We start from the raw sequence: 16,318 nt of genomic DNA on the forward strand, positions 1-16,318 counted from the left end.
TGTTCTTTTCATTCTTGTTTTCCTGCCTATTTCCCTCTGCTCTTCTTCCCTCTCCCAGAAAGCTAACTTTTAGCTTCATGTCTCTTTCTAGAGAAGGAAAATCCATGGAATATATTCTGTTGAAAATCAAGTAAGAGGATTACCAAAATTACCTTCAAATAAAGGTGTCTGATCTTCTTGCATCTCCCAGTTTTAAAGTTGTCCAGATTACCAGACAAAAAAAAAACCTGCTTAGCACACAGAGCTGCAGTCACTCTCATCACACCTTTTTGGGATGTAACTGCTGACAGACTTCCCCATCAACAAAGAGAGTAAATCATCCTCCATCAGGTACAGTCAAATCAATCAGCAGATAGGTGCCATGGCTCCGTCTTCCTCAATAAGTATATATATTTATATATATCCTCTATATATATTCCCAGTGATAAACAAACACACAGAGGCTAAGATATATGTTGATGTCCTTTTTGGGATATAAATATATACGTTCATGGCTTGATAACAAAATGCAGTGAATTCCTAATGTACAGCCTTTGTGTTGGGGCACTGGAAAAGAATATGCTTTTGACAGGGGCTAAAGAGCTCTCTCACGTAAGTCTGTTGCAGGAGTGTATTAACTCCTACCCTCCTAAGATGCTGAGGTGAACGAGGAAAGAAAATTAATAGCTACCTGACCCATTTTTTTCCCCACGACTTGTGGTGCAAAAGGAATTATTTACTTGGACCTATTTCTAAATAGAAATTAAACCATTTTCCCAAAGTGGCTTAAATGTGTTTCTATACTCCTAATTAATAAACAAATTTAACATGTTGTTAAAAATCTATTTAAAGATTATTACTTTGATCTTGCCACTAATCCAATGGTACAATTCTTAGTGAAATCAGGGCAAAACGATACCTTCTGAAGTTCATCAGAGGAGCCTGTGCTTCAGCATCAAGTGCCCTTGGGAGGATGCCCAGCCAAGATGCTCACTGGCTTCCTCTTCGCATACCCTGAGCTCAGAGAGCCCTGTGTGCCCCAAGCCTTGCTGTCATGTGCAACAGCCAGTGAGCATTTTACCTTTCTGTGGTACCCCTTGACAGTCTGCAGCCTGTTCTGTGGGCTGGAAAGGCTAAGAGAAAGCTTAAGCTGTGATGAGACATACAGATGACCTATAGTGCTGTCATACCGTCAGCCCTAACCCCAGGCAGAAGCGCAGCTGCTGTGTGATAGGGCTTGCTGACCTCCACACCCTGCAAGGAGCCTGAATCTGTCTGCCTGGAAGTTCTCGTCGTTGGTGGTGCTGTTGGTAAGAGAGGTCTCACCTTGTCAGAAGTGGCTCACATCTCTGCAGTCAATACCGTCTTCTTCTGAGGGTGCTCCCAACAGGCAGAAGACCAGTGAAGCTTTTCTTTCCAAAATAGCCCTTCCCAGTCAGTACAAGCTGTTATCACACCTGGTACAGCCTGCTGTTGTGTTAGAAGAGCTGTGTGCTTTGCTGGTTCTGCTGATTTCTTTTATGGCATATAATGTATGAACAGCAGCGAATGCAGTGTGATGATGGCTGGACATATTTTGAGGGACTTGGAGTGATTTATACAGAGATGTTAAGGATTCTTTGTGGCAGCAGCTAGGAGGGCCCTCTTTTCTGTGTTCTGAGGAGATCCTGGAGGCTGCTACAGAGCTTAGTCATTGTGCTCTTGAAGAATGAAGCCTCAGTGGCACTTGGGAAGGCACAGCAATAGGTTGATAAAAATGCAAAACTGAAAGATTTTGTGCTTGTAAAGTCTTCGTGGCATATGATGGAATATGTTTCATACAACCTCTACTGCCTACAAAGCCCTGATAGCTTCTGTGATAGCTTCTCTTAGATAGATAGCTTCTCTTCCCCCATAGGAATGAATGGACTGCTCTTTCAATCTACTGCTGTCTCACTGCATTTCTCAGTTACTTCGTTATTCTGAGTTTGTTTGGTTGTGTTGTTTGCATAGAAGTACCTGCTTTAGAAGGATGAGCATGAAAGTACAGTTAAGATCTTTGCTTGTTCATTTTTGCCTGCCCAAAAGATCAAAACCACCACAAGATCAAAAGGAGAATGAATCTGAAGTTCCTGAGCCCCATAATGTTAGCAGTATTAAGTTCTCTGTGTGAGTTCAGTTTTATGTTGAGACTAAACATTCAGAAAAATATTTGTTGGAAAAAAAAAAATTGCTAAAGTTTTCATTCAAGTTTCACTTCTGTAGGTTGCAGTTATGCTGTTAAAATGAGAGTTTTGACCTCCTTATATCTTACTTATTCCAGATCTTTTACCTGGGGACTTAGTGGTTCTCTTACTGGGTTCATCCAGGCATATTTCACCTAATGGGCACTCTGTTAGCAGAGCTGCCTTAGGCACTGGCAGTATCTTGCTCATTCCTGTTGGATGTTTATCTTTTCCGTTTTCCTTTTAGTATCTTAGACTGGGATATTTGAATTAAATAATACCAAGCCTATAAGGGGAGAACTTTGATGAAAAACATAAGAACTTGGTCTAAATGATGTAATATTCTTTTGTTTAGTAGCTAAATTCTTAGGCTCCTTCCCTTGAAGATAGATGATTAAGGAGAAGGCACGGTGGAGCCTTGAAATCCTTGACCAACTTGCTTAGACAGAGTGACAGGCTTTGTGTTATTTTAGCCTTCAAAACAAATCATGTGGGTGTTCTGTAGTGGTTGTGGAAGGAAAGGGTGGTTCTGGAAGATCTCCTTAAAGTGCAGAAGTTCTCTGAAGATTTTGTTTGGTTTATAGTGTGTTGGCGGCATGTCATATGTTTTTTGGTGTTTTTTATTTTATTTTCCTTTGCTATACCCAGAAATACTGGGGAACAGGAACAGTAAATAAAATGGTGGTCTGTTGTTCTCCTCGTAGTTGGAAAATGAGCAGTCTGGATGTCCATTTGCTAATCAGCTGAAGGGAAAGCTCTATACTGTATCCTGGAAAGGGCAAATCATTTTTTCTGTGGTGACAGAAATGGCTCTTTCAAGCAGAAAATGTTAGCCTTTGGGCACTCATACACTGTGTAAGTTCAGCTGTAGTGGTTTGTCACCAGCAGACAGATTCACCCTGTGGTTCTGCTTAAATGCTGTAGAAGGCTCCAGAATGTGTTATCGTTACTAATGCCGCAACTCAATGTCTTAATAATATTTACCATATCACGCAAATATAACATCTTTATTTCAAATGATGCTTTCAAAGGATGTCTTCATGTTCAAAGTACTGAATTAATTTGTACTGCTGTAATTTATCATGCTTTCTTTAAAGGGGTATTCTGATGCTGTGCTTCCCAAGATAGATAATGTAGAAATTTTAAAGTAAGTGAAGCGAAATTACTTTGTTTTCCTGATTATTTCAGATACACCTGCATCTCAGTAAAGATAAAAACCTGACAAGTTACTGCAGTGCCAGTTTCAGCTGTCTGTGCTTGTGGGGAAAAATTCTGAGCACTTCTTTGTGTTTGCTTCGACAAATGCTTACCATTGGAGATGGATAATGATGAATGTTGCACAGTTTTGACATTAGTTGGAATTTTGTTTGTTTATTTTTTGTTTACCAGAGACAGGGAAGGGAAGCAAAGATGCTCAGAGATGTGGCACAGCCTCCTTACAAGGAGAGGGTAAGGAGGGGCGCAGCAGTTTGAGAGAGAGACAACTGAATGGGTAAAATACAGAAGTGCACAAAACCCTGTATGGCACGGGAAATGGAAACTGGTAGTAGTTCTCATGACATAATGTCTGTAGAGCATCCATTAAATTTAGCTGTTTAACTTTGAACTTCACCCATGCTGAATTAAATTGTGGAATTAATTGTCACAGGTTCCCATAGGACCAGAAGCCCAACTAGCTTGAAAAAGGGATTAAAAACAGTAGACCAGATATTATCCTTTTGATCTATTCAGGAAGTCCCTGAACTAACAGTTTTCAGAAAGGTAAATGCTGGGGGATAATATGTTTGCCCTTTTTCTTATACTCTTTCTTAAGTTGCGGTTTTTGATTACCCCTGGGGCTTCAAAGAGGAGAGTTGTAGAGTTGTTCTGGCCAGTGTGGCAGCTCTGGTACTGTTACAGTTAGTCTGGATACATACTCTGCAGGGGAAACAATATTGAGGAAGGGAAGAGAAGGGAAGGGAAGGGAAGGGAAGGGAAGAGAAGGGAAGAGAAGGGAAGAGAAAAGGAAAATGTACGTGTTTGTATATTGTAAACAGACACATCTGCATAGCTGGGTTGTGTCTGCCTGAGCTTTTCTAAGGCTTTGCATGAAATTAGAAAGGTCTGTGTAATACTGATAAAACTGTGCACTGTTTGTGATGAGAAGGCCGGGACTGTTGCTGATACTCTTTGACACCCTGATTTACGGAGGCTTCCTGGAGAGGAAGACTGGCATTTTTGTAGCCATTATAAATGCTGTTGGGGTTTTGACTGCTCAGTTGCAAATGCTTGATCAAAAATATGAATGTAATAGCAAATAGCTGTTTACATGCTGTTGTATTTATAGAGTAGCAAACTGATAATTAATGTTCAATATCAATGTCTGGAGATGCAAATCTGATGAAGAAGCCACTATGTTTAAGCATTCTGGAAGTAGACAGTAAATCAGACTCGTGCTCCTCTGTCACAGCAGTGTGTTGTGTTGTGTGGCAGTTGGTGTAATTCCTGACAGCAAGTTGTATAACTGGGCTGATATGAAACCCATGTAAAAAGTAGGGATTTGGGGATTCAGGCAGCCGTGAGCATATATGGAGTATCCAAAAGGTTTTGTGTGTGGTAGATTCACATTTAGTTTGAAATGAAGTCAGGCACAGAACTTTTAGAACGATTCGGAGATAATGGTAGAAAATCAGGTGCAATATGCTCTTGTAAAAGTTTGAAATTAACAGTGCTTTGCATCCCCAAAATGCAGCAGTCACGGGAGCTGAAGTCATTGCTCTTTCTGTAGCTACTAATGCCAGTTACCCTCTGATCTAGTGTGGAGAGAAATGCTGGTACTGAAAACTGAATGGAAACATCTCGTGCTTCTGAATGACTGCAGGTATTGCTATGCTGTTGTTGTTGTTTGTTTTTTAAGTTCAAACTTTTTCAGAATTACAACAACAGCAACAACAAAACTAGGACATTGCATTGCAATTTATATAATGACCTGTTTGTAAAATTGCACAGAGGTGCATGGCAGGCAGCACTGCTGAGCTGTGCGGAGCACACCTGGCACAGGTTGCCCACAGGCTGTGGGGTCTCCTGCTTGGGGATGTTCAGAAGTCGCCTGGCCTCGGGCCTGGGCTCCCTGCTCTGGGTGTCGCTGGTGGAGCAGGGGTGGGCCAGAGGGGCACAAGGGGTGCTGCCAGCCTCAGCTGTCCTGGGGTTTTGTAGTATCAGTGTAGCATATGAAGGACACAGTTTCCCGTGTAGTGAACAGTTTCTTTTTGTTTTCATCCCACCACTTTTATAGGTCTCTTAAATGAGGTGTTACAAGTCATAGAAAATGTTAACAAGCCTGAGCCCTATTTAGTGATTGGGAAATATATTATGCAGTTCCAACCAGTAACTGAGAAAAGGCTGAAGTGGAGCAGATAAAGCAGTAGGAGCTGAACACCTATTTTATTGCTCTGGATTCGGCCATTTGAACAAGGTTGATTTTATCAAATGTATGTCTATGTGAAATCAGCACAGAGCATTAATGAGAAGGGATCCTGCAGCTTGGAGACAGGGATAAATTCCCAGATATATTAGGAGAGAGAGCTCAATATATGTTGTCACTTAAGAATTTTAATGAGAAATTAATGATTCCATATTCCATAGAGCTCCCCAGAGCTCAGGAGGTGGCACATTTTCTGAAGCCAGATTTTCTGATGGTGGCCAGAACGTACTGCAGCACTGCTGCTTGCTTTCACTGCCGCACAGAGCTTTTTATAGGCAGCCATAGACTTGTGATTTTGAGTAACATGTTGGTGTGAGACAGTCTGCTGACTGCAGACAGAGAAGCTGATCTGAGTGTCTGTGCTTTGCATAGATTGAAGAAGTGTCTCAGCATACAACATGTAAACTATGGACTTTCAGTTCTGTGCAGGAGAGGCTGTGTTTAACTCCTTTTCTACAGGAACAATAAAGAAGAGTTGCCTGTGCCTGCAAGGACAAGGCAAAGGAATCATCTACTGATTAGTGAGATGCGAAGGTTGGGTTAAAGCAGAATGGGAGGAGTGCTTAACTTACTTCCCAGCCAACTCTCCACCTTTTTCAACTTTATTTGCACAATGTCATATGCCAAGGATATCCCTTTGACCAGTGTAGGTCAGACATTCTGGTTCCATCCCCTACCAGCTCCTGGTGCCCCTTCAGCCCCCCTCACTGACAGGGCTGTACATGAAGCTCAGATGTCCTTGGCTCTGTACAGCACTGCTCAGCAACAACTGGAACATTGGTACGTTATCAGTGTTGTTTTCTCCTAAAGCCAAAACATAGTGTCATACCACACGCTGTGAAGATAATCAACTCTGTCCCAGCTGAAACCAGAGCATCACAACAGAGCAGCTTAGCCTGCATATTACAGACGTGGTGAACAGACATGATGCTCTTTGCATCCATATCTACAGATGAGCAGCAGCCGTTCTCTCACATCTTCTCCCTTTTCTCTTCTGAAGCTTACACAGAGCCTGGGGTTGTGTGAGCTTGCATCAGTGAAGTTTGGATGTCAAGCAGGAAAGGGCTCAAGCAAAGGCTGTGCTGCATTTTAAGCTCACATTGCTCAGATCTCAGCTCTGAGTTCTGAGGTGGGGACAAAAATAGAAGCCTTTACTGATGATAAGGCTGTCTAGAAGGCAGTTTATTGCTAATTTTTCTAAGATTTGATGCATACGTTATTGAAAATGATGTTAAGGATCAGGTATGTGTATGTTAATTATACCACAGCTGTGATGGGACATGAACCCCTGTGGAACAGGAACCTCCCGTGAGACAGGAAAAAGGCACCTCACTGGATTTCTTTGTGTGGAAGTAAAATACCTATAATCATTTATATGAATGGAGGAATTCTCAACTGACATATTTAGAGAAGTGCTGACTGTAACAAGACATGCTGCAGCAAATTAACTAGTTTGTCCAAGCTAAAGGAGTTCATAGGTGGGTGTTAGGGAGAGACTCTGCTGTAATACTACCTGGAGGGTAGTTCTGGAAAATACAGATGTTAGCAATGAATTTATTAATAGAATGGATGTTACATTCACACAACTGCTGCAGATAAAGCACAAGTAGTTAACAAATAAATGCAAAGACTGGGGTATTTATGTGCAAAATGTTGCTGTATCTGGCTTCCTTTTAAACACTGGTTTGGATTTTGTCAAATATCTGAATTCAGCCCCATTTCTGTTGGTAGCAGCAGATTGTAGTTAACTGTCCTATCACAGGCACAAAAATCTTCCTCCGTTTTTTTCTGTCTTTAAATAGCAATACTTTTCAAAGGCATCGTCTGACTTAAGCTCATCGTAATGTACACTGTTCCTTTATTTTGACACTTGCCAATAGTGCTGTCAGATTTGTGCCCATTTATTAAAATGGACCCTTCTTGGAAGGTCGTATGATGATTGAGATTTCAGGTCAGTCTTCCTGAAGGAAAAGATTTGCCAAGTTTGCAGTAATACAGGTATCTCATGCTCCAAATGTAGTAGCATAGAACTGTTAACTGTTAGGATATTAGCACCACTTATATTGGTGTAGAACTGAAATACTCTGGGAATAATAAAATAATAATCTAAAATCCCTCCGGCAGTCCTGGCTCCTCCTGGCTGTAGTATATGACAAGCAAATGCTGCCACCACAGATATTTCTTCTTTAAGAGGTAGGTGTATTGGTTGTCATGCAGCACTGTGGTGTACTGTCTGGAACTCAGAGCAAAGCAAAACCATTTTTGTGTGTTATTCTCCATGATGGAGAATCAGGGACTATTTTTAACCCTGTCTCTTGGACCTAAGTAAAATTGGTGTTGGGAGAGTGTGTGCCTCTGCCACCTCAGCCTCAGGCACAGTGTTTAGGAATGCTAATCAGTCTTGCAATTTCTTGTTTTGATCATGAGATGAACAGTTCAGATGGTCAGCTCACTGTATGGTGCAACAGGTATAGGCTACTGGCTGGACTGGCATAGAGCCTGGTGATCTCTGGCTTAGCACGTTGTTTCCTTATGAGACAGTTACTGTGGCTTAAGATATTGCTGTCCCCTCTGCTGAAGGAAATGAGTGCTTGTGGTCTTTTCTTGTGGGAAGGAAGACAAATGAGTTTATCACATTAAGAAAGCTCTGTGCTGAATTACCACATCTCTGCAGTGGAGGAACAACTCCTTTAAATCACTGCTGCTACTTGCAAGGTGAGCTTTGAATTACGTCCTTGAGCATGATGAAGATTTCTGTGCTGACTACGTGCTCTTTAGACCTCTAGATTGAAGCAAGCACATACATTCTTAGCTGCTTTGGTGGAGGAGACCAGAATCAGTTCTGCAGTTACTCATCCTCCAAGGATGTGTAGTCCCATTTAAACCAGTGGGCGTTGAGTTCAGTGCCCCAAATTGCAGCTCAAATGTTATGTGTTCCTGTAGAAGATTCGATGAAATTAAAGTAGCTTAAATATTCATGTGACTCAGCTTTTTAGACAAATTACAGGAAAAATGAATTAAAATACATAATCAGATCCTTGCATGAAGCACTGAAAGAAAGCCTTGCAAAAATTCTCCCGAGAAGAAAAATTCAAGGAAGGTTCAGCATAGTGCTTCAGTCTTGGGGAAAAAATCATTTATTTATAGTGACAAAATTGTGCAAATTGTATCTAATTGTCATCTAATTAATTTGCCTTTACTCAGCTTTTAGGTAGCAGTAGGGGGTGGAGCTTTAGGTCAGTGTGTGTTGCACATTTGCTTTGCTTTTCCTCCTTTGGCTGGGGGTAGAAAGGGAGAATTGGCAGCCAGCCTCAGGGCAGCCACTTAGAGAGGGTGGCAGAGGGAGCATGCAAAAAGCATGCCAAGAGGCAGGGCACAAAAGCTGTGGCATGTGGACACTCACTTTGCATAAAACATTTGTCTTCTGTATTATCTTCTGTGGATAGCTCAGACCATGCTGAGCTCAGACCACCACAGAGCAGCAGAGAACAAGAGCAGCTGTTACTGATGGTGTGAAGCTGCCCTCCTTGCTGGCCTCGGTACCCAACCACATTAAGCAGTGGAACCAGAGACATTAATGAATTTATCACTCTGTGTGGTAGATAAATGTGCTCCTCTAATTATACTGTCAGGTCTAAGAAACAACCTTCCTACAAGTGTTGTTGGCATAATTATGGTAATTGTGTAGTCCTCTCAACCACAGCTGTATGGTGGCTATAGAATAGCAGTGCGGAGGGGCCTTATGGGGGAGAATGTAATGTCAAAACAATCCTTATTTTGTTTTTCATTTGTTTAAACAATGCAAGCTTCTGTGTAAAACTCCCTGCCTTAGGTTTAAAAGATCCTTGTTAGCAAGTGGTGTACGCTGATAAAATGATGAAGGGCAAAGCCAAGTCACTTTGATTGGAATGCTCAACTAGCTGCTCTCAGAAATTAAAACATTAGCCCTCACTTCACTGCACCTTCAAAGAGCAGGATTTAAACCTTCTTGACATTTTTTCTAACGTCATCCATAACTGCAGATAATTTATAAACCTCCAAACAAGTGTGAGTCATCCTGCTTTTAAACCCAGTGACTTCTGTACTGAATAAATTGTGCTAGCTGAGAAAGGAAATTTCTCTTCAAAGAGGGGCTGAAACATTTTTAGATGTATTCTGTCATCCACTACCTCAGCAAAGCTCAGCTTACGTATGTATGTGCTCTAGATATGTTGTACTTGCCCCAGTGTTTGAGGCATACGCATGTATGTGTTAAACAGCTGCCATAACAAAGATGCACGTACTTCTGGCAAGCAGTGCTGGATCAAGGTAACGACCTGGCCTGGTGCAGCCAACAAGGAGGGGCAGATCGCCCCAAGCAACAGTATCCTTTTGTGCCCCCCGGCTAGGACCTGTGGCAGAGCTGACCTCCTGGCAGAGGAAAGGTAAGGAGGAAGAGAAGTCTTGGGGATGGATCCCTTAGCCCTTAGCTGAGGTGGTTGAGTCACCATCCCTGGGTGTGTTTATAAACCGTTTGGATGTGGTGATCAGGGACATGATTTAGTGGGGGGTTGTTAGGGTAATATAGTTAGGTTGTGATTGGACTTGGTGATCATAAACGTCTTTTACAACCTGAGCAATTCTGTGATTCTTTTATTTATACCAGCTTCTCTTCAGCTTTGAAGTCACCAACATTAGGTGATGGAACAGCCTCCAAGAGCCTGCCACTGAGCACAGTGGAAAACCGGGGTCTGATCATAGTTTTTAAACATACTCCTCTGTCCAACCATGCTGCTGGGTTTTCAGATACTTTTGGTATCTTGTATTTAGTCAAGCCAGCCGGAGAAGGAGTTAATGATGCTGAGCAACAAGGAAACAAAAAGTGGTGGTCAGTCTGCATCTGCCTTCTCTCCCACAGCTGCCCTGGGGCACTCTGGCTTTGAAACACACTGCTGGGAGCACCACAGGAGCTCACTCCAGTGGACAGATTCATTAGGTCTAAGAGCATCCGGGTTTATATCCAAGACGTGTCTTGCAGTAGTATATTCTCAGCTTCTCCTTCAGGATTGAGATGAATTATTTGGTGTAGACATGCGTGGGAAAGCTAAGCAGCAGATATTGATTAAGGTTTTGTCTTTATGGAAGTCACTACTTGCACGGTTGTAAGAATGTAAATCATCTGACCACATTCTCTAGTATTTGCTTTATGGCTCATTCAATACCTGAACTCTTGCCATCTTCAAACAGTGCTTTGTAGTTCTACCACAGTTGCTTCCATGCCATTACTGTCAAACACAATGTAACCTGTATGCGTGAAACTAATTGAATGGTCCAGTTAGTACAGAAAAAGTTTTCTACAACTGTTCCTTGCTTTACTTGTAGCAAATATCAAGAAGAGTTTCATAGTCAGTGCATTTTGCTGTACCTCCATCATCTGGAAAACACCATGTGTTGTATGCAAATACTGTAAGCAACAGTATCACATATGGCCTTTGAAATCAGCAAGAAGGCATTAAAATAAGCTGAAAAAGTACCCTGGTGAGCCAAAAGGTTTGTGGCCAATCCAGCGCATGTGGGTGTGCAGGGAAAAACATAACTAAAGCCTTGTGGGGTCTTTCCCTTCCTTCTAGCTGAGTTTAGGAAGCTGTAAGTATAGAATAGGAACAGTGAAAGGCAAATAAGAATCCCCGTTGGGCAAGGCTATGAGAAGGTGTTTCTCAGAACTTTCTAAACAGATATTGAGAAACACGATACCACATTCATCAACTTTATTTGTCAATTTCAGTGTTCTTTTTCTGCTCTTAATTATGTGTATTCAACAAGGACCAGAGGGAATGGTTTCAAGCTACGGCAAAGGGGATTCAGGCTGGACATTAGGAGGTATTACTTCTTAGAAAGGGTGGTCAGGCACTGGAATGGGCTGCCCAGGGAGGTGGTGGAGTCACCGACCCTAGAGTTGTTTAAGGAACTACTGGATGTTGTGTTGAGGGACATGGTTTAGTGGGAGCTATTGGTAATAGGTGAACGGTTGGACTGGATGATCTTTTAGGTCTTTTCCAATCTTGGTGATTCTATGATTCTATGAATCTCTTTTTAACAAGTTTTATCCATAGAAATCTAAGCAGTGGAAAAACTTCATGAAACCTTCTTTTCAGAGGAAAATGCTGATCCTTCTCCTGCTAAATATCAGTACAGTAAGATTCCAGATTCGTGATATTTCCTGAGAATTTGAGATCTTGTATGCTTATACCACTCCAATAGTAAACAATTAATTGCTAATAAAGGAAGTTAATAACTTCCTTTTTGGAAGTGTTCCAGGGTCTATAGGATGCTGTATTTTTTTGAGTACTTTTTCTGAAAAAAACTTTGGTGCTGCTACTGCAGGTTTCCCACCTTTGCTGTTCTTTAAATACTGAAGATCCAGTTTTGCTGTTTAAGAAAGAGAAAAAGTGTAGAGAGAAGGACCAAAGAGGGAAGAACAAGGCCAGAGCGGGAGTGACACAGGCACTACTTTCCATGCATAAGCCTGTACTAGAGCAGGTACACTCAGGAGGAAATGCGTAGGAATGGGCAGTAAAAGGAAAGACTGAGAAGCAGAGAGGCTGAGTGGAACTGCTTCATTCTGACCCCTCCTGAGGCTCCCATTACCTCCTGAAGGGACTGAGGTAACACATGCTGATGACAAGGAGAGGTTGGGAGCAGGGAAAAAGAGGGCTCTGAAGGGGAGACCTGGCTGGGGGAGGATAGGCATTCTCATAAGTGTGTGAATATTTGTCATTTGTTTCTAAATACCTGAATCATAAATAAAGTATTTATGCTAAGTGGCAATAAATTAAAAGTCCCCAGATGGAATCTGTATTGCCTGCAGCAGTACACTGTAAATTATTTCTCTGCTTTTATCTCAGGCCATGAGTTTTCTCTGTCTTCTTTTCTCTACCTGCCCCACTGGGGAGGGAAGGAGTGAGCAGCAGAGTGGGTGCTTGGCTGCCAAAGGAACCAGCTCACCTTGGGAAGCTGCATCACACTGTTTCCCAGTAATTCTTACTGCCTGTCATTATCAGAAGTCAATTATCGGTGTTTTTTTCAGCTTCCATCTTCCTTACACCTTTTGGAAAGTGTGTAACATCTGCAATTAGGAGGCAATTCCATGCTAAATACTGTTAATAAGTACCACTGTTTCAAAGTATTTTAAACCTAGAATAATTTACTGATACAACATACTAGTAGTACAGGGTGGTTCCTTGCTGTACCTTCAGATTCTGTTTCAGATTTGTGGGGAAAACTGACATTCACAGTACTTTTTTTTGCAGTAATGCTCCATTTAACATCAGCTTGATCCCTTTTGCTCTTAAAAAAAAGAAAGCGTGACTGACTGCAAAGGGAAATGCTTAATTAACATCACAGAATTAGGCTTGTGTTGAGTTGTGTATGACATTCTTGTTTTGTTTTTAAGTATAGAATCTGTCTTGACAAGGTATATGCATTGAAATGAACAAGTTATCTCATGAAGAGCTCAGCTGTGGTGATTATTCTCAGGATGATGAGATTCTGGCCTCAGGCTACTTGTTTGCACAGAGATAATTTGTCACCTTCAGTTGGCAGTGAGATCCACGCAGGCATAAGTAAGAAGGTCTTCTTATGCAGAATTTATTTAAACTTTGGCTCTGAATTTGACCCTTGCTCACAGTTAGACCTGTCAATGATATGTGACAAGAAGACTAATAGGATTTTAAGGAGGGCTGTTATTTTAGCAACCAACTTTGCCTTGTGAAATGCATTATGGTGGGGCTGCCATCAACTCCTCTGCTCATCCCTGCAGGTACTTTTACAGCCATGGGGATCCAGGACCAAGGCAGCAGAAAAAGAACTTAAAAATTACACAAATAAGGAAAGACTTTTTTTTTTCTTTTTTTTTTTTTCAGAGGAAGTAGGGCTTTAATGCAGCATATTGCCACTGTGTGATTACACAGCCGAGTGCTGGATTCACAACATCAAGAAAACCAAAGTATTGCTCTTACTTGTCTCTTGTAGCCATATGTTTCAAGTTACTTTGAAAGCAGTAAGAGAACTTGTGGAAGAATCCTGAGATATTATACGGAGTAGGAGATGCTGTATGTGCTGAAGTTTCTGAAGCAGGATGTTTTTTTCCCAGACTGCTCATTTTATTGCAGTATTTATTGTGTTTTTCATTAGAATTTAGGAAAAGAATATATATAGAAAAAATAAATCTCACACAGTGGTAACTGTAAAAAGGACAGCTTCTGCTCTGGGGCTGCGCTAATGGGCTGCCAGGTCCAGTTCTGGTTTGTGTTACTGGTTCATTTGGAATGGAGCAAATTGGGAAGCAAGCTATCAGTGCACTACATGGAGAGGAAGGCTGTGCTTTCTGAGAATAAAACCTCTTTGTATGTGTTATTAAGTTGTTGCCTTTTCTTTTATTTGGGTTTCTCCAAATTTTTCTCAGGAAATGTTCCTGTTATGACATCAGCTGTACCCTGTGTCTATGGGAAAGTGTATTTCCATGTGATACTTCCAGATAGTTCTGCAGGGAAGATGCACAGCGAGCGCTCTAACAGCCCTCTATGCAGCCCATGGCCTCAGGCAGTATTCCTCTCATCCATGTGCTCTTCCCTGGCTGCTGGTTACGCGGTGTTATGATGACAGGTTCACAATTGAGGTTCACAAAGTATTTCAGTGTTTCTTACGAAGCTTCTTTGAAATGTTAGCTAGTTAGTGTCACACTTCAGGGTATTCCTTTTTGGATCCACAGAGTGGACAGGCTCAAGGCTTGGGATACCTTCTGACAGGGAGTGGTTTCTCTCTAATGAGCTGCTGCTGTTTCGACAAGTTGTGGGTTGTATTAGATTTGAGAATGTGGGAAGAGAGAAGGCTGAAGAACAGTAACAGGAAACACAGCTTGGTGGAAATGGCTGTGCAGAGGAGGTGGCAGATTCTGAGTAGCAGCAGCTGACTGATAAATAGAGCCATTACGGCTCTGCTCTGCTACAGGAGAGGTTTGGAGGCAGCGAGGAGAGGCCTGGTTTCCCAAAGGGAGCTGAGGGACTGCATGCCTATGTACCAGAAGCCAGCTTCTGTGAGATCAGCCCGTGTCCTGGGCTCCCAGCTCAATCTGTGTTAATTAGAGATACTGGACACCGTGTGGCTTGAGGTCCTTATTTAATGTCACAGATTTATAGCAGTAAAAATGAATTTGTCCCATCAGCCATTAAGCTTCAGTGAAAGAGAGACAGTGTTTATGCCAATTGTTCCAAGTTTCACAGTCCTGAACAGCTTGGTGTCCTGCTTTGCTGCCTTCATGTTGTGTGCCTGGCAACTCCTCTTTCATACTGGCTTGCTTTGGTTTTCTCCCTTTGTATTTGATGGTGATTGTGACAGTGGAAGATGAATGACACTGGCAGATGCCGTAGGTGTGTAAAGCAGGAAGGTTTTATGCAGGAGCCATTCTGAGCTCTGCTGGATTTCTTTCTGGTTTCCAGAAACCCTGCTATGTTAGCCCCAAAGCCTGCCCAGCAGGCTGTCATTTGGAGATGTCAGCAGCTGCCTCATAAAAATGGGGATAATGGCATTTGCTTTGTTTATGAAGAAACTTGAATCCCAAAGTTTGGAGGTTAATACTGGATTAAATAACTTGAATTCTGAAATTAGACTCCTCATCCAGTGCAGAAATTTGAAAGTAAATACTGTTTGGCTTTGGTTCTGAGCAGTAAGTAGCTTTAGTTTAAATAGGTGTTACTGAGTGTTCGGTGGCTTTGAGCATCAGGATGTTCCTATAAATAGGAATACAGTTGTTTAACCGTGGGCTCCTGTGCAGGAGCACAAGGCCCAAATAATAATTACGTTTTACCACGCAGCATCGAAGTGCAGAGAAAATCTGCTGACAACAAACATTTGTGCTGCAGAGAACAGAGGATAACCTGTACTTTCTCGGCACTCTGATTCTCAGTGTTCCTCCTGAATGCACAGAGAACATGTCAATGTAAATAAGAGCAAAGAAGTATTGTACTTTGCTGCGTAACTACTTTTTATCTACCAAAGTAAAAAAATACCCACCATAGTTGTACACTTGACAAAGCTTTGCTTTCTAAAACACCATGGATAGAGTATGTACACTCATTTTAACATCAGGTTGACACTAAAGCAATTGCTGAGATGAAATTAATTGAAGCTATAAATATTGCATGGTGTCACTTTTTCTCTCTCTCACTTACTTCTGAACTTGTAAAGTGCTGCCTAATGTCCCAGCACACACGTACCTGCGGCTGGAAGGTCTGAGGTTGAGCAAGGTGGGCTCACTGTGTTTCAGAGAGAGGTGTGGAACTTGGTGGGTGTAGAACAGTGGGCTGTAAATTATAGTTATAAGCATAAAGAAATGAACTCACAGCTCCTCAGCGATGTGTCAGTGCCATGGGCTGCAGAATGTGCTTTGGTTTGTTTTGAAGGTGAGCGTATTAATGAACAGTGATGTTTTAGAAAAGGAAAACAGTGAAACCTAAGGTCATCAGTGGTACAGGTTCCTCAACTTACATTCCACCTTTTAAAAGCCAGTTGAAAGACGATATATGTCCCTCTGGTGGCTTTTTTAGATGGAAATTTAGACCTCCAGCCAGTCTGTTCTTGACTGAAAACTTTTATTTCAATGTGCAGATAAAAGGCCAAAATGATTAAACCCATC

General features: G+C 41.8%; 1 protein-coding gene across 6 annotated transcripts in view; it reads left to right on the plus strand.

The window, feature by feature from the left end:
* OXR1 (oxidation resistance 1) overlaps nucleotides 1-16,318 on the plus strand; it is a 226,639-nt gene that overhangs the window by 81,810 nt on the left and 128,511 nt on the right. The window contains exon 1 of one of the 6 annotated variants that reach the window (XM_032442873.1): nucleotides 9,939-10,070. The exons of the other annotated variants lie outside the window; for them this stretch is intronic. The gene's annotated coding sequence lies outside the window, so the exon portion shown is untranslated. Of the gene's footprint in view, nucleotides 1-9,938; nucleotides 10,071-16,318 lie in introns of those variants that run through there. 6 annotated transcript variants of the gene reach the window in all.

Source organism: Coturnix japonica, chromosome 2 (genome assembly GCF_001577835.2).
Source record: "Coturnix japonica isolate 7356 chromosome 2, Coturnix japonica 2.1, whole genome shotgun sequence".
NCBI classification, from domain to species: Eukaryota; Metazoa; Chordata; class Aves; order Galliformes; family Phasianidae; genus Coturnix; species Coturnix japonica.